This window comes from Leptodactylus fuscus, chromosome 1 (genome assembly GCF_031893055.1).
Source record: "Leptodactylus fuscus isolate aLepFus1 chromosome 1, aLepFus1.hap2, whole genome shotgun sequence".
NCBI classification, from domain to species: Eukaryota; Metazoa; Chordata; class Amphibia; order Anura; family Leptodactylidae; genus Leptodactylus; species Leptodactylus fuscus.
In genome coordinates, this window is record NC_134265.1 from 94,616,028 (window position 1) to 94,637,520 (window position 21,493).

The following is a 21,493-nucleotide window of genomic DNA, read 5'->3' on the forward strand; positions in this document are numbered from 1 at the left end:
AGAGGTCAGAGGGCTCAGTTCCAAAAACAGGGGCAGGTCCCAGAGTGGGACACAAATGTATCATACATTTATAATATTCAACGTGGTTATACCATAAACATCCAAGATAATGCCATACTACAACCAATCACAGCTGGGTGTTGCCTTATTTTCTACAGAGCACAATAAGAAATGAAAGAAGCCGACTGGTTGCCATTGGCCAAAATAAAAATTACAGTTTTAGGACTCTTTGGGGAAAATGTATCACGCCTTGGACACTAAACTTCTCATGTAATAGTTGTAGTAGTTATGTAGTCAGTTTTTGCACAAAGAAATTGCAGCCTTTTTCTCCATTCTTGCCACTTTCCTGAGGTTCGGGGCTTGGCATGGGCCCGGCCAACAGCCACATCAGATTTATAACCATTTACAATGAGGCCTGAAATCTATGCTAGATGCACAGCCATGCCAAAGGGTAAGCTTAAATTATTATTACAACAATGCAAGGAATCTCAAGAATCTCACACTGTCTTTCTGGTATAAGACTAGAAAATGCAGTCATGCTTCCATCATCCTGGTCTATATTGTCTGCTACAGTCCATACACAAGGTAGACTTACAAGAAATAGACTACAAAGACTTGTTAGTATGAAGATGTAGGGCTGGGCATAGGAGCTGCAGAAAAAAAAAAAAAAATATATATATATATATATATATATATATATATATATATTCCATATTTTTTTCATTCAAATTTTGTTGGTTCCTGTGGAGGAGAGTTATCTCTGCAGTTTACCCCCCACACACACACTAACCAAGAAGTAGCTATAGTAAAGACACTGGTGGGAAACCCACTTTAAGGGAAAGTATTGCCATTTATTTTTACATAAATAAACCAGATAGTGATTATTATTATAATCTGCACTAGATTATGGAAATTAATATTTTGTCTGGTCTATGGGAGAGGGGAAGGGGGAGTAAATGAATGATATCTAATGCCGGAGTGGATACAATGTTGAAGCAAGGGTGTTATCTTCTATTGTAATACTGCTGTAAATGAACCTCTACAGAACTGCTAAGTGTCAGTCTATTAGGTTTCCTGACCAGAGTGAAAACTGTGGTATTTCCCTTTTTTTTCTCCAAACCTAAGGCCCAATGTAGCGAGTTGAAACCAAAAAGTGCTTAGGAAAAGCTACTGCAGAAACACCTTGCCGTTTTTCCATCAGTACTTTTCATAGAAAACAGGATTTTCTGCTTCAATGATACCTACACGGAAAGTGTCTACTGAGGCATATAGGCAAACCAAAAGCAAACTGAGTATGCTCATCCTGAATGACGATGGATTACATGTTGTATTCATTGGCAACAATGGACACAGAGTGGTAGGTAAAGTGGGATTTCATTGGTCTTTTTCTAGGGATATATACTCTTTTGCTAATAGCTCTCAATAGGCGACAGTGATAATTTGCAAAGTATTTTTATATAAATTATGATTATTGTGGAAATAGCTCTAACTATAGCGAGCAACATCGAATATTGTAAAATATCAAATAGTCTTAAAAAACATGTTTAACGTAAAAACGTGATTTTACAAATGAATTAGCCTTCTACTGACACATTAGGTTAAAAGGGAAAGTTTTATTCTGACACCTAAAAAAAAAAAATCTAAGAGATTAGTCATTGTGTGACATATGCGTAAGAGATTCTATGATATTTTTTAGGTACATCTGTATCAATCATCACAGATATGCATCATTATGTAACACTGTGTGACATTTTCTTCATAGATTGGGAGATATTTTATGCATATGCCACATTGTTAAGACATTATCTTTCTTGCTTATTTTGTATTATGCTCTGTAGATAAACTATCATCTTCATGTTTCATTGCAGATAATTGATGTTCCACCTTAGTATTAGAGGATCCTCTGGTGGGTCTAGACCCTAACAAAATAATAGTGCAGCAGAGGATAGTCACATTTGTAAGACACTACTGTATTGCCTAGAGGATACTGAAGTGTGGACCTCAATCATTTTAGCTGATGGGCCCATGAAACCTCAGTTGTACACTGTCTCACCCCCACCCCCTCCCACCCACGGTCCCTAAAAAAATGCAGAGTTGCTTGAAAATGTCTTTTAAATTGCTTCAGGCTAATACAATTATCTTGAAGAGGTTGTCCAGACGTTACTTATTAATGATCTATCCTTCAAATAGGTATCAATATCTGCTTGGTGGTGGTTGAACCCCCAGGACATTCTCAGATCCGCTGCAAGGATACTCAAGTGAGCGCCACTTCCACTTCACAGGCCAGTGATGTCATGTTCATGTGTTATGTGGCCTGTTTGCAGCTGAGCTGCAATATCAATCACAACCTCTAGTCTATGCAATGAACAGCACTGTGCTGAGAGAAGAAGCTGCAGTTGATTTGAAGAGGTCCTGGTTGTCAGAACCCTTACTGAGCAGGTATTGGTGACCCATCATAAGGATGGACAGCCAAAAACTGCTGCAGCTGAGTATTTTGTTTATAAAATCGCCACATGCTGGGATTTCACATCTTCATTTTCCTCCCTAAGGCCCCACGTTATGAAAACACAGCTTATTTTGTTGCAGATTTTGGATTGGAGTGGATTCAGCAGCAGGTAGAAGTATTAGAATTTCCTATATATGTCCCATTCCTTTTGTAGCCATTCTTGGCTTTGGCATAAAAAAATGCAACAAAATCAACAACAAAAAAAGCTGCATTTCCGCAACGTGGGGCTTCAGCCTAAACGTGAAAGTCTATTGCAAACACACAACCTAAGTGTAGCTCTTGCCGGATAGTTCCCTAAATTAATCTGATACAGGTAGGAAGGAAGATGACAGTATAGTCAGCTGAGATGCAGGGACATTATTGCTTCTAAGCCGGTTTATGAGTTACCAAATCTGTGAAGTACACTGTTGCTGAACTAGCAAAGTGCAACACGCTTTTCAGCCCAAATATGTCTTTTCTACAAGAACTTTTCTGAACATGGTACAGTGACATTTTAATGCAGGATTCACACATACAAGGCCCCAATCCTAGCATCATTGACATTTAAAGGGGTTATCCAGAATTAGAAAGCACGGGCATTTTCTTTTCAGAAAGCGACATCATGCCTGTGGGTCACATGGCTATTCTACAGCTCAGTCCCATTCAAATGCAGCATGGCCATGTGACCAGACAAAATGTCACTTTCAGACAAGAAAGCAGGCATGTTTTCTATTCCTCAATAACCCCTTTAAGAACTTGTGCCCATGTTATTGTGAGGTTCCAATCTAAAAAGTGCATTCTCCGCTCCACTATTACTTATGTCAGCTCTTTCCATTATTACAGTGACGTTTGATAGTGAATGAAAAAGATTCTACATTTTGTAATATATTTCTGCTTTTTAATATGAAGCATCTTCTACTCAGGAGAACCACCATTACTCACAGAACTTGCTTTGGGCAGGTGAGCAAACACTCAAATATTGAACTGAAATATTTTCTTACATATTTGACTCCAGGACATATGATGGCTTGACTTTGCCAAGACTAGTTGTATTTTTATATCAACCATTTTGGAGTACTTCTAATGTTTATGCAGTTTATTCGGTCAGGGGGGGAAATAAAGAAAAAAAAAATTCTACAATTTTAAAATGTGTGTGTTTTATTGCATGTTGCTCATCATACGTTATAAATGTCTTGTCAACTTTATAAATTGGGTATCGCTGTAGTCATATTGCTGCAGAATAAATACACTAGGGTACATTAGGGTACATTCACACGGAGGAAAATGGTGCTGAAATTCAGCGCTGGAAAAAAAAAAATCTTCTCATTGACTTCAATGGGTTCCTTATTCTGCTAGAAGAATTTTCAGTTCAGAAACCTGTGAAAACAGGCAAAAATTTGCTGGTTCACAAAGCCCAAGACATGTGAATGAACAAACGTCCTCAGAATAGAGTCATTCATTTGAACAGGGCTTTAGTGATGTGACGGAATGGAAACAAACAGCAGACAGGAAAATTTTGCATTCCAAGAAACCTTATACTTATTTCTCTCCCATGTGAAATCGGACAGCGGTGAAGCTTCTTTACACAGACAAAATAATCAAATATTTACTTAATATTATTCCTGAATTTTCTTTGTTTCTATACAACAGAGTGCAAGTTTTTTGGAGGGGACATAGAGGCATTAAAGGGGCTATATCATTGGGAAAACTAAATTTTTAACTAAGCACATACTTGCATAGCGTTTAGAAAGACTATACTAGATGTACCTTTTGTATGTTAATCGCCTCAGTCATTTTTGAATGAGCCCGCTTTTATTCAAATGCTAATCACCCTCTAGTGTGCACCCAAAAGTCTGATCGAGCACTATCTGCTATGTGCGTGTGAGATCAGGGAAGGCTAATGAGTCAGCAGCAGCCTCCCTTCTCTCTCACACACACATAGCAGAGAGTGCTCGCTGAGACTTCCGGGTGCACACTGGAAGTCAGTCTCCCATCCCTCCAACACAGATCTCCTATCCCAAATCAAGGATGTCCGTAATCTGGACTACCTGATGGCCTCCTTAACCCTCAGGAGACGCAGACATTTTTCATTTTTGTGTTTTTTCATTTTTTACTCCTTGTATTCCAAATGCCATAACTTTCTAATTTTTCTGTCTACATAGTCATACGAGGGCTTGATTTTTGCGTGATATGTTGTACTTCAAAATGGTACCATTTATTATTTTGTACAATGTAACAGTTAAAAAAAAATTCAGAATGAAGTGGAATTAAAAAAAACAAACAAAAACAAACACAAAACCGCCATTTTCTTACGTGTTTTTTTTCCATGGCTCCCACTCTGTGGGACTTGAACATGTGATCTTTAGATCACTTGTGCCATAGACTGCAATACTACTATATAAAATTTGGTTAAAAAAAAAAATGGTACAGCTCAACTTCATCCAGATGTTGGACTACATTTGCTACCTGGCAATATAAATAGCCACCAATAAGGTTGAACTAGAGTGATACAACCATTTATAACTTTAGTATACCTATCTCTTTCATGGAGATTTGTTTCTGTAGTAATTTGTGTTCCTTTATATATGTACATACTAACTCTTACAGCAGAACTCCTGTCCTACAAATGGAAGCTGGCTCTACCAGAAATGGGTTACTTTCCCCCTCCAATGGTCTCTGGAGAATCACTGCTCCCTTTCACTCATGCAAGAATTCATTAGGCATGCCATTCCTAAGGACATGTATAATAATAATAATAATAATACATTTTATTTATATAGCGCAAACATATTCCACAGCACTGTACATGATCTCTGCTTGCTGTCATTCATTCTGTGACTTCTAGAGGATAAAACTGACCATGATCATGTGATTTACAGTCCATGATCATGTGATTTACAGTCCATGATCATGTGATTTATGGTCCATGGTCATGTGATTTACGGTCCATGGTCATGTGATTTACGGTCCATGATCATGTGATGAGCACACAGGTGCCGCTCGTTACAGTCACAGCACAGTAATCAGACATCAGCCTGGTAATCAGCTGTGCACCTGTGTGCTCATCACATGACCATGGACCGTAAATCACATGACCATGGTCAGAGTTTTATCCTCTAGAAGTAACAGAATGAATGACAACAAGCCAAAATCTAGAAAACCGTGAGGAATTGATACAGAAAGTATATTGGGAAATTGTATATCTTTTTATGGTACTTTTTTTTTTCAATATTGGTCTGAAAGTGGCCAACCCCTTTCATGAATGAAAAAAAAACAGACTTTTACATAGAGGGCAATGTTTAAAATAACAATAATAATAATTAGATCAGTTTGTCCTTTTTGGGGATGGAAACAAAAGTATGACTATTATTATTGTGTCTATACATGTAGTTACTACACTGACTAGCTGTGCTGACAAAATAAGCAAACTCCTGTTGCTCAATGACCACATTTTATATGTAACAAAGAAAGAACATCACTGTGCTCATCGCTATATACTAGGAAAGGACTAGATAATGATCAGGAACAAATGCTCCTAGGAACGTCATCTTCCGGTCCATCCCATTCAGTTCAGCACATGTGAAAGACCATTATGTTGCATCTCACCATCTGTTGAACATATACATGTTTACGTAAGGAAGACATAAGAACAGGTTTCTTTCTATCTACTTTGTAACTACTATTCAACATCATTCTGCTCATTCTTATCGGGCGTTCACACTACCGCCATTGTCTGCCCCGAGGTTTCCGTCCTAAACCACAGAAAACTGGACAGGGGACGGCTTGCCAGCGGACAACTTAAAAACCCATTCATTTGAATGGATTTTTAACGGTGACTGACTGCCGGTGTCGTATGCGGCCTCTCCGCCTGGAAACTGTTTTTTTTTTGCATGGTCCTGCGAGTACGACTTTGTCCATGCAAAAAAAAACGGTTTCCAGGTGGAGAAGCCGCATACGGACACCGGCGATTAGCCTTAAAAATGAATGGGTTTTAGAGATGACCATCGGCAAGCCATCTCGTGTCTAGTTTCCCCGGGGGGCGGACAGTGGCAGTAATGTGAACTTAGAGATTGAGTTTGCTCATATGGTATCTCTGGTTAACCAAGCCTACAAAAGAGAAATCTAAATCTCCATTTGGGGAGGAGTTCTGGAAAAGATGAGGCTAGGTTCAAATCTATGTCCAAGTTGATGTTGGAGACTCCATCATAGAAAATCATTGGAGAGAAAAGTCCTGCACAGAGAACTTTTGTCTTCGCCTGTTTGAGTATAAAATTCTAACCAGTATACTATATTGTAGTACATGATAGTATATTCCAGTATAAAAATATATCTATTATAGTCTATGGCAGGGGTAGGGAACGTACGGCTCTCCAGCTGTTGCAAAACTACAAATCCCAGCATGCATACTGGCTCTGCTGTTCTGGGAACTCCCATAGAAGTGAATGGAGCATGCTGGGAGTTGTAGTTTCACAGCAGCTGGAGAGCCAAAGGTTCCCTACCCCTGGTCTATGGGGTCAGCAGGTAATGGCTGTTTTAGGGAACAGGCTCTACATCTATGAATGTGCTCTGTGAAGTGACCCAAACATCAGAGTCCAGTGAAAGTGTGAAGCTAGCAGGATTCGGCCCTGATTTTGACAATGAGACTGTATGGATTAAATGAAGAAACATAACAATTTGAGTAACCCCACTTTTTTATGCAGATTTTGCTGCATTTTCTTATTTTTAAAACAAAGCCAAAAGTGTATTTAAAAGGAATGGGGAAACACACAGCATAAAAAAAACACTAGAAGGAAATATTCTCAAGTGGCTTGATACTCCTCAGGCAAAGGAAAGGCAGAGTTTACACAATATGCTTTCTCCACTTTTGTGTAGGAAATTCCACCAAATGTAAAGGGAGGAGTAACAACGCAACAGAGCTATTCTTCCCACAAAACAGTGCCCAGAACCCCAATAGATCCTGTTTTATAACCTCATAGTTCATTGGACACCAGTGGTATTGGTCATATGATTGATCCAACACTGCACTAGAACTTCTGTTATTAATGAAAGACAATACAAGTGTGAACATAACCTAAAAAACAGACAGAAGGAATCAGCACAAAATAGATTGAATGAACCATTCTGATAAACAATCGGGCTCTTTTTCTTACACCAACTCTTGGCTGGCATTCTAGACAGCAATATCTTGCGACAAACAACGACGCGCACTGTTAATACATTTGGCATATTTCACAACATCCCTTAGCCATTTCCTCTTTTCTAGACAATTTTAAATGCTGCCATGGAAAGAGCAAAAATAAATTGTAATTATTTATTTATTTTCTTTAAATACATACATTTTTCTCACTCAATTTTCTTGATGTAATCTGAGTCAGAGTTCTGGCCCTTCATTGTAAGCAGGTCTTAAAATCTTCCAATAGAATGTGGCTTTCAATTAAATTAAGGTGAATTCATCCGTATGACCCTCAACACTGAAATAACAGTTTGCTGGAAGGACACCAAACATCTGTCAACAATTGTGCCGCATCCAGATCATTAGATAAGAGAATGTGCTCCGTACTGTTGGTTTAGAAACTTCTGAGAACCCTGAAGAACAAGTCTACACTTCTCTACTAACACAACGAAAGATGAATCCAAACCTATGGCAATAAAAGAGCCTCTTATGTTTTGTGACTACTATACCAACTACTCAATGAGGCGGAGGCCACACGTTGCAGGAAAGCTGCATAGTCTGGTGCAGAATTTGCAGATTTTTTTTTTTAATAGCCAAAGCCAGGAGTGGCTTTGAAATTAAGGAAATGGACTGAAAATAAAAGGGAAAGACTTCTGGCATTGGCAGAAAATAAATAAACACGACAAAGTAAAATCTGGAACAAAAAACACACGTTTCCACAACACGGCTCCTTTCCTATGCTGCTGTTTCATCTGTTTGCTAAACAATCTTCTATGAGACCTTATATTTAACATGCAATGTACCTGGCACCTCTGATGCATACATTGGGTTTACTAAATAAGCATGAATCCCTCCAATAAAGAAACACCCTCAATGACCTACTGTCATGGCTAATAATTCATCAATGTGCTGCTACCCTGTGAGAAATTAGCAGCAACAAGGATTATACTATGAATATTAAAATCTGCAGTCAAAGGGAATGTACCACACATTAAAACCTAGGTAGGACACAAGATGTAGGAGTGCCGGGAGCCCCACTGATTACGAGAACAAGGGACGCAGGTTCTCCTATTTGAATGGGGCCAAAGTCATGGATGTGCACCATCCAGTGAGACTGCCAGAGATGGTCAAGTGCTGTTCTTGGCTTTCCTTTAGCAGCCTCATTACAATGAATGGGCCATATCACTCGTTTCAGAGAAGAACTTGGGGCACCCCCTTTTCATGATCATTAGTAGTCAGTCATTGCTTAGACACATCCCCTTCTTCTAGATGGGGGATAAATTTAATTCCTTGTACAACCTTTATATTACTCTGCTGCATGTGAATATGTATCACATGCTTCAGTCACTTGCATTAGTTGTGGAATATCAGCAGATTCTATCAGGATTTGGAATCTATATGATGCCAGAATTCCGACCATATGAATACAGCCTTCCAGCCACCCATCTAAATATGCTGCCTCTTACTAAATTCATGCCAACCCCATTACATCCAAAAACCCAAACCATATTCTAATCAGCCATTTCACGTGACGCTCCACAGACGTCATCGGAGACATATATCCTAGAAAAATTCCAGGATGAAAAGCCGAGCAACAGTGTGCTTGTACCACGGCTGCTGACAAGGATTCAGGTCATTATTCCCACAGGCAGTCCCATTTACTTCCATTGTGCTTTAATTTACGAACATGTTAAAACCATAAAAGGAAAACTAGAACAGAGAAATCTGGAGAGTTTAGTGGCTTACTGCCTGGCAACAGCATGTAGCAGTAAATGCCAATGTACCGTAGGAGAACTACCTTCTATAGCATACAGGAAACACGGATTATTAATCCCAGGCTGCAGCATGGAAATGTCACTTATATAACATCAAGATTTGGTGCGCAGCAGAGCGGAATATGTGGGGGCTACATAACAATGGATTATAACCCACCATCTCTAGATGGCTGGAAACTACAAAACACACATATTACTGGCTCCCATAATCATGTCATATATTATAACCTCAGTGCAATAGCTTAATCCTAGGATTAAGTAATCTGGATTACACACATAAAGACTTAATTACATTACTGGATTGGCTGGCACTAGGTATGTATGTATTGATGGATGGTATATAGGCTATATAGGATTGCGCTGTGAATATATACTGGAAGCTTTACATGCAGTGGAACATACCAAAGCTTCATACAATATAGAGAAGCCTATAGAAGATGTATGATGGCATCATTAGATAGCAGCCATGTATGGAGGCTTTGGATGGTACACAGATTAGACAGAAATGGCAGACGGGCAGTGGATGTGATGCCAGCTCAGCCCCCCATGCTGCATCATGTTTACACCTAGGATGTGAGGAGAATCTAGCAGACGTCTATGCAGTTTCCATGCACAGGCTGCTGCTGCTGCTGCTGTACCCGGGAGGCGCCTTGTCTCAGGGCAGTGATGCACCTACCTCACGGGATCTAGAAGTGGGCACCCGTCGTATCCAGTCACACACAGGCCTGTGCAGGTCTCTCAGTGCACACACGGCGAGAACACCCCCGGGAAATCCGTGCACCCCATCCCGCAGCACCGGCTACACACAACCGGCCTCCAGCACTGTGCCCGCCTTCCTGCCCAGGAAGGCTCTCATTGCAGGGAAATGACAGTGCTCGGATTATGGGACCCCCTGCCGCCGTGTTTTGGGAGACGAAGCACGGTTTATTCGGACACAGGGAACTGGTTTGACAGCTTCGGTATGAATAGGAAGCCTGGCCCACAGTGCTGACACGGAGGCTGCATCACATTCCCTCACTGAGGCTGGGGAGGGGTGCCCGACACATGGAGCTTCATTGGGTTACAGAGCCACCTGCTGGCCGACCAAGTGCGCTGCACACATCATTGGTTTGCGCGCCAACTATTGGTGATACAGAGAGGCGAAGGAAGTATTATTAGAAATGGATGGTGGGCTTAGTGCAGGGTCAGCAACCTTCCACACTCCAGATGCTGTGAGACTACGACTCCCAACATGCTCCATTCACTTCCATTGAAGTTACAACAACAGCAGAGCAAGTATGCATGCTGGGAGTTGTAGTTCTACAACAGCTGGATTGCTAGAGGTCGCCTAGTGCTGGCTTAGGCCTGGTTCACATCTGCGTTCAGTATTCCATTGGGGGAGTCCACTTGGGGACCCCCCTGAATGAAATACCAAACGCATTGACTAGCGGTGAGCTAATGAAAGCACACAGACCCTATAGACTCTATAATCAGGTCCATGTGTTTTCCGCGCACTGTCCACATCAGTCATGAGGAGAGGAACTGCTTTCCTCTCTGGATCTGAGCTTGCAGCTCCAGGTCCCCTTTTGGGACAGGGAAAAAAGTTTAAAAAAAAAAAAAAATCTTTATATTAAAAATTATATAATGTAGACAAAAATGTTAGCTATCCCCATGTGTGTATAAGCCCCCACTATCCAAAACTAGCGTTATTTATCCCATAGGTGAATGCCGTAAAAAAATAAAATATACCCCAATGGGCAGTGGCGGCTCCAGACTTTGTGGGGCCCTGGGCAATTGACTTTGGCGGGGCCCTACTTACCAGGGGGTCTGGGAGGTATGGAATACCCCCCAGGGGGACGGGGGGTCCCCCCCAGGATTTTTTCAAGATTGACCCATTCTCATTCATTTTTCATGCGCTCCCACACAGTATAATCCTCCTACAGTCACCCGTAAATTATATGTCCCCCCTCCATCTCTCCCCCAGTTTCATATACGCCCGTCATCTGTCCCTAGTTTCATGTCCCCCCCTCCATCTCTGCCCCTAGTTTCATGCCCCCATCCATCTCTTCCCCTAGTTTCATGTCCCCCCTCCATCTCTGTCCCCCTGTTTCTGCCCAGTTTCATACCATTCTCCCCCCCTTCATCTGCCCCAATGTCATACTGTTCTCCCCCCACCTTCATCTGCCCAGTTTCATGGCCGCCGTCTCTGCCCCAGTGTCATGCCGTTCTCCCCCCCCCCCCATCTGCCCCCAGTTTCATGGGCCCCCTACATTATATTCCACCTTAATGTTTCACACAAAAAAAACACACTCACCTTCCCTCGCTCCCCCGCCACTCTCTCCCTCATACACATATTGTAGGCACAATGTGATGTCATCACATCGCGCCTACAAATGCCAGGGCGCCGCGTTAAAGCAGGAGCTGAGCTGTGACATCTCCTGCTTTAAACGCATATGTATATGTATGAAATCGGGACATACCTCCTGCCAACCGGGACCTTTTTGTTAGGTCTGGGCCGTGCCATGGGGCCCCGGGCGGTTGCCAGGCTCACCCGGCCCTGGATCCGCCCCTGCCAATGGGCAAATTCACTTTGGTTTCCCCAAAAATAACAATAAATATGGACCCAGAAGTCATATATACCAAGCATTGGTACCAAGAGAAAGTACAATTTAGCAGAAAAAGGAACCTGTTGAAGTCAATTGGAGGCTTTTTTTCAGCACTGAATCTGACGATTCCACACCAAATTCAGCACCATTTTTCTCCATGTGAATGCACTCCCCACGTTGCGGAAACAGAGTTTTGTTTTTTGGTTTTTTTTCCAGATTTTGCTGCAGTTTTTTGAGCCAAGGTCAAGAAGAATTGCTTGAAAAGAAATGGGAAATATAATGAAAATATTTATATATTTCTCTTCTGTTAAATCCATTTCTGACTTTAGCTAAAAAAAAACAGCAAAATCTGCAACAACAAAAAACACTGTTTCTGCAACTTGGGGGCTTAGCCTATATGTGGTATTGCCGTAATCGTAATGACCTGCCAGACAAAGCTGCCATGTCATTTTTAATGCAGAGTGAACTCCTTAAAAACAAAATGCAAAAAGTATAATAGATTTGAGTATAATTTCACCCCCCAAAAATGAAGCTAATCAAAACATTATATGTACCATAAAATGGTCGCAAATTAAAGCACAACTCGTCACACGAAGATGATGGTGGTGCCAGCCATAAATAACATGCTGTGTTTCCTTCTAAGATCATTCCATCTTTACTTATATTTCATAGATGAGTATAGATATCTATAAAGATATATATAACACATCTACATCTTATGATGTCTTATCTTGCCACAATCCCCATAAACAGCAAAAACAGAAAAAAACCTGTTATATTAGCCATAGAGGCGAGTCTACCATATTGGCAGTAATATTACATCTCAAAAGCACCCAATGAAACCAGAAAAATCGCTGCGTTTCACAGTACTTGCAAAGTGCATGGGATTCATGCGAATCCCATGCCCACTTTGCAGGAAAAAAAAAATCGCAGCATGGACACGCTGCGATTTCCAAAAACATTGCGGTTTTGAAAATCGCAGCATGTCAATTATATCTATGGAAACGCCGGCGGCTTTCCCATAGATAAAATTGTAACAGAAAGTCCGCGGAGGGAAACTTCATGAACTTTCTGTTCAAAGCGCTGCGGGAAGAACCACAATGCGTTCACGCCGCGGTTTCGGCCCATAGGGCCTTAGCCTAACTTGTCCTGAGAAAAGGAGACAAAGATAAGGCATAGTCCCAGTAAAAGCGAAGGGACCCAAGCAACTGCCCCTTCATTCGATATCTATTTTTTAGAAGTGTAAAAATGGAGTGTATACCAATGATGACCATCAGAGTTTTTCCTGTTTGATAAATAATGGGACACATCCTAGAGTGTCAGATATAAATATATCTCCCTTTGTTATGTTTATTGTTGGGTGTAATCATTCATCTAAATGTTGTCGCTGTGTGTGTGCCTCCTTCAGCTAGATCTCTAGCTCACTTTCTCCATCCCCCACTGTGCATCTATATTGCCATTGGTGTCTCAACGAATGTCACATTTAAAACTCCAGAACTCCTACGTTGTCCAATGACTTAAAGAGGTCCTTTCATGGTCCGGGGCACAGGCAGTTCTATATACTGCTGTAAGCCGGACAGTGCTCTGAATTCAGCGCACTGTCGGCTTTCCCGATCTGTGCCCTGGGTAAAGAGCTATCGGTCTCAGTACCGTAGCTCTTTACAGTCAGAAGGGCGTTCTTGACAGTCAGTCAGGTACATCCTTCTTCAAAGTAGCGCCTATCGCTCTGTACATTGTGAGCGGGGAGGAACGCCCCCTCCCCTCCTGATAATACTCGTCTATGGGCGAGCACTGTGAGCAGAGGGAGGGGGCGTTCCTCCCCGCTCTCACAGTACAACGTGATAGGTGCTGCTTTGAAGAAGGACGTACCTGACTGACTGTCAGGAACGCCCTTCTGATTGTAAAGAGCTATGGTACAGGGACCAATAGCTCTTTACCCGGGGCACAGATCGGGAAAGCCGACAATGCGCTGAATTCAGCGCACTGTTGGCTTTCCAGCAGTATCTAGAACTACCTGTGCCCAAATCAATGAAAGGTCCTCTATAACCAACTACTTATGACACAACCAGGGCTCTGTATCCTCAACTGCAAACCTGTGGAAAGCACACAGAGGCTGTTATGTGTGGGCATTGTATTGCTCTGCCTGTGCCTCTAAGCTAAACAAAGATAAACAGCATTGATTTTCTAGTCCTGCTACGCAGACCTCTAGAACCTCTCCACTTGCCATGCTTGGTTGAGCGCCACGACTTAAGGACTACCTTCAGGATTGTCACCACGACTCCCTACTGAGCTGTTGACCCACAACAACGCGCTGATTACATCAGAAGAACCATAAGAAGAATATGCAAATCTGTCTTCCATGATGTAATTAGGAAGTCAGAAGCTACCTCATTGTTGCAAACCAATAGAGGGCGCTCACTGGAATGTGAAAGCCTGTCTTCCCTGATGTAGTTAGGATGACAGAATTCCAGTGAAATAACCCAATAAAGGCTGCTCCCTTTAGCATCATGCCCGACCTTCCAAGAGGCCTTTATTTTGCAATGACGCTGGGATTATTACCAGGTACAGTGGGGCAAAAACGTATTTAGTCAGTCACCAATAGTGCAAGTTCCACCACTTAAAAAGATGAGAGGCGTCTGTAATTTACATCATAGGTAGTCCTCAACTATGAGAGACAAAATGAGAAAACAAATCCAGAAAATCACATTGTCTGATTTTGTACGAATTTATTTGCAAATTATGGTGGAAAATAAGTACTTGGTCAGTAACAAAATTTCATCTCAATACTTTGTTATATATCCTTTGTTGGCAATGACAGAGGTCAAACGTTTTCTGTAAGTCTTCACAAGGTTGGCACACACTGTTGTTAGTATGTTGGCCCATTCCTCCATTTAGATCTCCTCTAGAGCAGTGATGTTATGGGGCTGTCGCTTGGCAACACGGACTTTCAACTCCCTCCAAAGGTTTTCTATAGGGTTGAGATCTGGAGACTGGCTAGGCCACTCCAGGACCTTGAAATGCTTCTTACAAAGCCACTCCTTCGTTGCCCTGGCGGTGTGCTTTGGATCATTGTCATGTTGAAAGACCCAGCCACGTTTCATCTTCAATGCCCTTGCTGATGGAAGGAGGTTTGCACTCAAAATCTCACGATACATGGCCCCATTCATTCTTTCATGTACCCGGATCAGTCGTCCTGGCCCCTTTGCAGAGAAACAGCCCCAAAGCATGATGTTTCCACCCCCATGCTTTACAGTAGGTATGGTGTTTGATGGATGCAACTCAGTATTCTTTTTCCTCCAAACACAAAAAGTTGTGTTTCTACCAAACAGTTCCAGTTTGGTTTCATCAGACCATAGGACATTCTCCCAATACTCTTCTGGATCATCCAAATGCTCTCTAGCAAACTTCAGACGGGCCCAGACATGTACTGGCTTAAGCAGTGGGACACGTCTGGCACTGCAGGACCTGAGTCCCTGGCGGCGTAGTGTGTTACTGATGGTAGGCTTTGTTACATTGGTTCCAGCTCTCTGCAGTTCATTTACTAGGTCCCCCCGCGTGGTATTCTCTGTGCAGACAAAATTACGTGCCACCTGTATTCTATGGGTCAATACAGTTATGGGGATACCAGATTTATATAGGTTTTTTATTCCATGTAGTACAGGATTGCACAATGCATCTTTTGTGGGGTCAGATGCACTTTTAATTGATTCCATTTTGTGAAATGTCTAATGTTTTGATCACTTTTTATTCAAATTTTAGCTTGGCGGTTTGACTCTTTTGATTTTTTCCCACTACATCGTTCGCCATATGGTGAAAATATTATTATATGTCTGTAGATTGTTTTCGGACGTAGAGATACCGTATATACTTGAGTATAAGCCAAATTTTTCAGCAAAGTTTTTTTTAAAAAGTTGTAAATCCCTCCTTTCCCTAGAATACATACAAAAGTAGAAAATTACTATGAAACACACAATAGGTATCCCTGTGTCTGAACGTGCCCGGTCTACTGAATATAGGGGATCTGCAGCACTCCTGTTCCGTTGGGAAGGGGTTAATAGGAGCACTGCAGATACCTTATATTTAGCCAGACTGAATTCCAAGTGGGCGGAAAAAAAACAGTCCTCAAGCTCAGGGAAGGGGCAGACAGACAACCAAAACACCCCCTCCCCTTCCCCAGCATCTACTGCATCCAAAAACTCCGACCATTTTAATTTTTGAAATTTTCCAGTAGCTGCTGCATTTCCCCCCCTCGACTTATACTCGAGTCAATAAGTTTTTCCAGTTTTTTGTGGTAAAATTAGGGGCCTCGGCTTATATTCGGGTTGGCTTATACTCGCGTATATACGGTATATAATTTTTTATGCTTTGTTTAATTATTTCTATTCAAAAGGGAAAGGGGGATGATTTTGATTGTTTTCAATATACCGTATATACTCAAGTATAAACCGAATTTTTAAGCACAGTTTTTGTGCTGAAAAAGCCCCTCTCGGCTTATACTCGAGTCAAGCAAAAAAAAAAAATATTTTTTTTTTTGTGGGTGGTCTATGACCAGCTGCAATAGTAATGTATAGTATCTCCCATAAAATAGTGGGAAAAAATGAAACTTTAAAAAATATAATAAAATAAATAAAAGTTCTAAATCACTCCTTCCTCTAGAATACATAGAAAAGTAGAAAAAGACTGTGAAACACATACACATTAGGTATCTCTGTGTCTGAAAGTGCCCAGTCTACTGAATATAGGGGATCTGCAGTGCTCCTGTTCCGTCGGGAAGGGGTTAATAGGAGCACTGCAGATACCCTATATTCAGCCAGGCTGAATTCCACGTGTGTGTGTGGGGGGGGGGGGACCCAGTCCTCAGGGAAGGGGCAGACAGACAACCAATACACCCCCTCCCCTTTCCCAGCAACTACTACACCCAAAAACCATTTTAATTTTTGAAATTTTCCTGTAGCTACTGCATTTCCCCCCTAGGCTTATACTCGAGTCAATAATTTTCCCATTTTTTTGTGGTAAAATTAGGGGTCGGATTATACTCGAGTATATACGGTATATATTTTTAAAAATTTACTGTATTTTTAAATTATTTTATTAGCCCTCCTATTGGCCTATAGGCTCCCAGCTGTCATAGGAACAGGTCATCAAAGTTATGGGGTTGGTGGGGAACTCTGACTGCAGACATTAGCTCCGGGTCTCAGTTGTATTGCGCTGGTGGCTATGGTTGCTGCCCTACTTCAAAGTGTCCACCATCTTTAAAGACCCGGTATTCACTATTACAATGGATGTATGGAAATGGATAAATTCCCTGCCTCAGCTCAGGATTGGACAATGAATCATCACTCTGATTATCTCAGTATCTAAATACTCTGACTGTTTGCAGTTCCACTCAGAGCTTAACTTGAAGGCATAGCAACCTTAAGGCAACAGCTGTGACCTGTGCTGCAGTGAAAAGTATGGGGGCTACAAGTAAGATTACACATATTTAGGTTCCTAAGCGTTGCTGCCATCCATTTCTAAACTAGTTATTTTAAATTAAATGGAAAAATGTCTAACTTTAAACTTTTGGTAGGTTTTCTATGCTCTGTTCTGTGGATAAAATATGGTTATCTGAGATTTCTAAGTAATTGCATTCTTATTTTTGTTACAGTTTATACAGCGTCCAAATTTGTTTGAAATTGTGGTTATATCTGTACCTTTGATTGGGTCGACACCACAAAAGACAATTTTTCTTTGCACATTTGGGTGGTTGGGACAAAGAAGTTTCAATGTATTTTGGAAACAACTTTCTGAAGCACAAACATAATGAATAGAGATGAGCGAACACTAAAATGTTCGAGGTTCGAAATTCGATTCGAACAGCCGCTCACTGTTCGAGTGTTCGAATGGGTTTCGAACCCCATTATAGTCTATGGGGAACATAAACTCGTTAAGGGGGAAACCCAAATTCGTGTCTGGAGGGTCACCAAGTCCACTATGACACCCCAGGAAATGATACCAACACCCTGGAATGACACTGGGACAGCAGGGGAAGCATGTCTGGGGGCATAAAAGTCACTTTATTTCATGGAAATCCCTGTCAGTTTGCGATTTTCGCAAGCTAACTTTTCCCCATAGAAATGCATTGGCCAGTGCTGATTGGCCAGAGTACGGAACTCGACCAATCAGCGCTGGCTCTGCTGGAGGAGGCGGAGTCTAAGATAGCTCCACACCAGTCTCCATTCAGGTCCGACCTTAGACTCCGCCTCCTCCGGCAGAGCCAGCGCTGATTGGCCGAAGGCTGGCCAATGCATTCCTATGCGAATGCAGACTTAGCAGTGCTGAGTCAGTTTTGCTCAACTACACATCTGATGCACACTCGGCACTGCTACATCAGATGTAGCAATCTGATGTAGCAGAGCCGAGGGTGCACTAGAACCCCTGTGCAAACTCAGTTCACGCTAATAGAATGCATTGGCCAGCGCTGATTGGCCAATGCATTCTATTAGCCCGATGAAGTAGAGCTGAATGTGTGTGCTAAGCACACACATTCAGCACTGCTTCATCAAGCCAATACAATGCATTAGCCAGTGCTGATTGGCCAGAGTACGGAATTCGGCCAATCAGCGCTGGCCAATGCATTCTATTAGCCCGATGAAGTAGAGCTGAATGTGTGTGCTAAGCACACACATTCAGCACTGCTTCATCAAGCCAATACAATGCATTAGCCAGTGCTGATTGGCCAGAGTACGGAATTCGGCCAATCAGCGCTGGCTCTGCTGGAGGAGGCGGAGTCTAAGATCGCTCCACACCAGTCTCCATTCAGGTCCGACCTTAGACTCCGCCTCCTCCGGCAGAGCCAGCGCTGATTGGCCGAAGGCTGGCCAATGCATTCCTATGCGAATGCAGACTTAGCAGTGCTGAGTCAGTTTTGCTCAACTACACATCTGATGCACACTCGGCACTGCTACATCAGATGTAGCAATCTGATGTAGCAGAGCCGAGGGTGCACTAGAACCCCTGTGCAAACTCAGTTCACGCTAATAGAATGCATTGGCCAGCGCTGATTGGCCAATGCATTCTATTAGCCCGATGAAGTAGAGCTGAATGTGTGTGCTAAGCACACACATTCAGCACTGCTTCATCAAGCCAATACAATGCATTAGCCAGTGCTGATTGGCCAGAGTACGGAATTCGGCCAATCAGCGCTGGCTCTGCTGGAGGAGGCGGAGTCTAAGATCGCTCCACACCAGTCTCCATTCAGGTCCGACCTTAGACTCCGCCTCCTCCGGCAGAGCCAGCGCTGATTGGCCGAAGGCTGGCCAATGCATTCCTATGCGAATGCAGACTTAGCAGTGCTGAGTCAGTTTTGCTCAACTACACATCTGATGCACACTCGGCACTGCTACATCAGATGTAGCAATCTGATGTAGCAGAGCCGAGGGTGCACTAGAACCCCTGTGCAAACTCAGTTCACGCTAATAGAATGCATTGGCCAGCGCTGATTGGCCAATGCATTCTATTAGCCCGATGAAGTAGAGCTGAATGTGTGTGCTAAGCACACACATTCAGCACTGCTTCATCAAGCCAATACAATGCATTAGCCAGTGCTGATTGGCCAGAGTACGGAATTCGGCCAATCAGCGCTGGCTCTGCTGGAGGAGGCGGAGTCTAAGGTCGGACCTGAATGGAGACTGGTGTGGAGCGATCTTAGACTCCGCCTCCTCCAGCAGAGCCAGCGCTGATTGGCCGAATTCCGTACTCTGGCCAATCAGCACTGGCTAATGCATTGTATTGGCGTGATGAAGCAGTGCTGAATGTGTGTGCTTAGCACACACATTCAGCTCTACTTCATCGGGCTAATAGAATGCATTGGCCAGCGCTGATTGGCCGAATTCCGTACTCTGGCCAATCAGTGCTGGCCAATGCATTCTATTAGCTTGATGAAGCAGAGTGTGCACAAGGGTTCAAGCGCACCCTCGGCTCTGATGTAGCAGAGCCGAGGCTGCACAAGGGTTCAAGCGCACCCTCGGCTCTGATGTAGGAGAGCCGAGGGTGCACTTGAACCCTTGTGCAGCCTCGGCTCTGCTACATCAGAGCCGAGGGTGCGCTTGAACCCTTGTGCACACTCTGCTTCATCAAGCTAATAGAATGCATTGGCCAGCGCTGATTGGCCAATGTATTCTATTAGCCTGATGAAGTAGAGCTGAATGTGTGTGCTAAGCACACACATTCAGCTCTACTTCATCGGGCTAATAGAATGCATTGGCCAGCGCTGATTGGCCAGAGTACGGAACTCGACCAATCAGCGCTGGCTCTGCTGGAGGAGGCGGAGTCTAAGATCGCTCCACACCAGTCTCCATTCAGGTCCGACCTTAGACTCCGCCTCCTCCAGCAGAGCCAGCGCTGATTGGCCGAATTCCGTACTCTGGCCAATCAGCACTGGCTAATGCATTGTATTGGCGTGATGAAGCAGTGCTGAATGTGTGTGCTTAGCACACACATTCAGCTCTACTTCATCGGGCTAATAGAATGCATTGGCCAATCAGCGCTGGCCAATGCATTCTATTAGCGTGAACTGAGTTTGCACAGGGGTTCTAGTGCACCCTCGGCTCTGCTACATCAGATTGCTACATCTGATGTAGCAGTGCCGAGTGTGCATCAGATGTGTAGTTGAGCAAAACTGACTCAGCACTGCTAAGTCTCTGAATTCGCATAGGAATGCATTGGCCAGCCTTCGGCCAATCAGCGCTGGCTCTGCCGGAGGAGGCGGAGTCTAAGGTCGGACCTGAATGGAGACTGGTGTGGAGCGATCTTAGACTCCGCCTCCTCCAGCAGAGCCAGCGCTGATTGGTCGAGTTCCGTACTCTGGCCAATCAGCACTGGCCAATGCATTCTATTAGCCCGATGAAGTAGAGCTGAATGTGTGTGCTTAGCACACACATTCAGCTCTACTTCATCAGGCTAATAGAATACATTGGCCAATCAGCGCTGGCCAATGCATTCTATTAGCTTGATGAAGCAGAGTGTGCACAAGGGTTCAAGCGCACCCTCGGCTCTGATGTAGCAGAGCTGAGGGTGCACAAGGGTTCAAGTGCACCCTCGGCTCTCCTACATCAGAGCCGAGGGTGCGCTTGAACCCTTGTGCAGCCTCGGCTCTGCTACATCAGAGCCGAGGGTGCGCTTGAACCCTTGTGCACACTCTGCTTCATCAAGCTAATAGAATGCATTGGCCAGCACTGATTGGCCAGAGTACGGAATTCGGCCAATCAGCGCTGGCCAATGCATCCCTATGGGAAAAAGTTTATCTCACAAAAATCACAATTACACACCCGATAGAGCCCCAAAAAGTTATTTTTAATAACATTCCCCCCTAAATAAAGGTTATCCCTAGCTATCCCTGCCTGTACAGCTATCCCTGTCTCATAGTCACAAAGTTCACATTCTCATATGACCCGGATTTGAAATCCACTATTCGTCTAAAATGGAGGTCACCTGA

General features: G+C 43.1%; 1 protein-coding gene across 18 annotated transcripts in view; it reads right to left on the reverse strand.

Annotated features, from left to right (window-relative positions):
* The window catches only part of PITPNM2 (phosphatidylinositol transfer protein membrane associated 2), a 189,163-nt gene extending 178,726 nt beyond the window's left edge, over positions 1-10,437 (reverse strand). For all 18 annotated transcript variants that reach the window (XM_075274038.1, XM_075274081.1, XM_075274070.1 and 15 more), the window contains exon 1: positions 10,110-10,437. The gene's annotated coding sequence lies outside the window, so the exon portion shown is untranslated. The remainder of the gene's footprint in view (positions 1-10,109) is intronic.
* Positions 10,438-21,493: the final 11,056 nt, after the last annotated feature.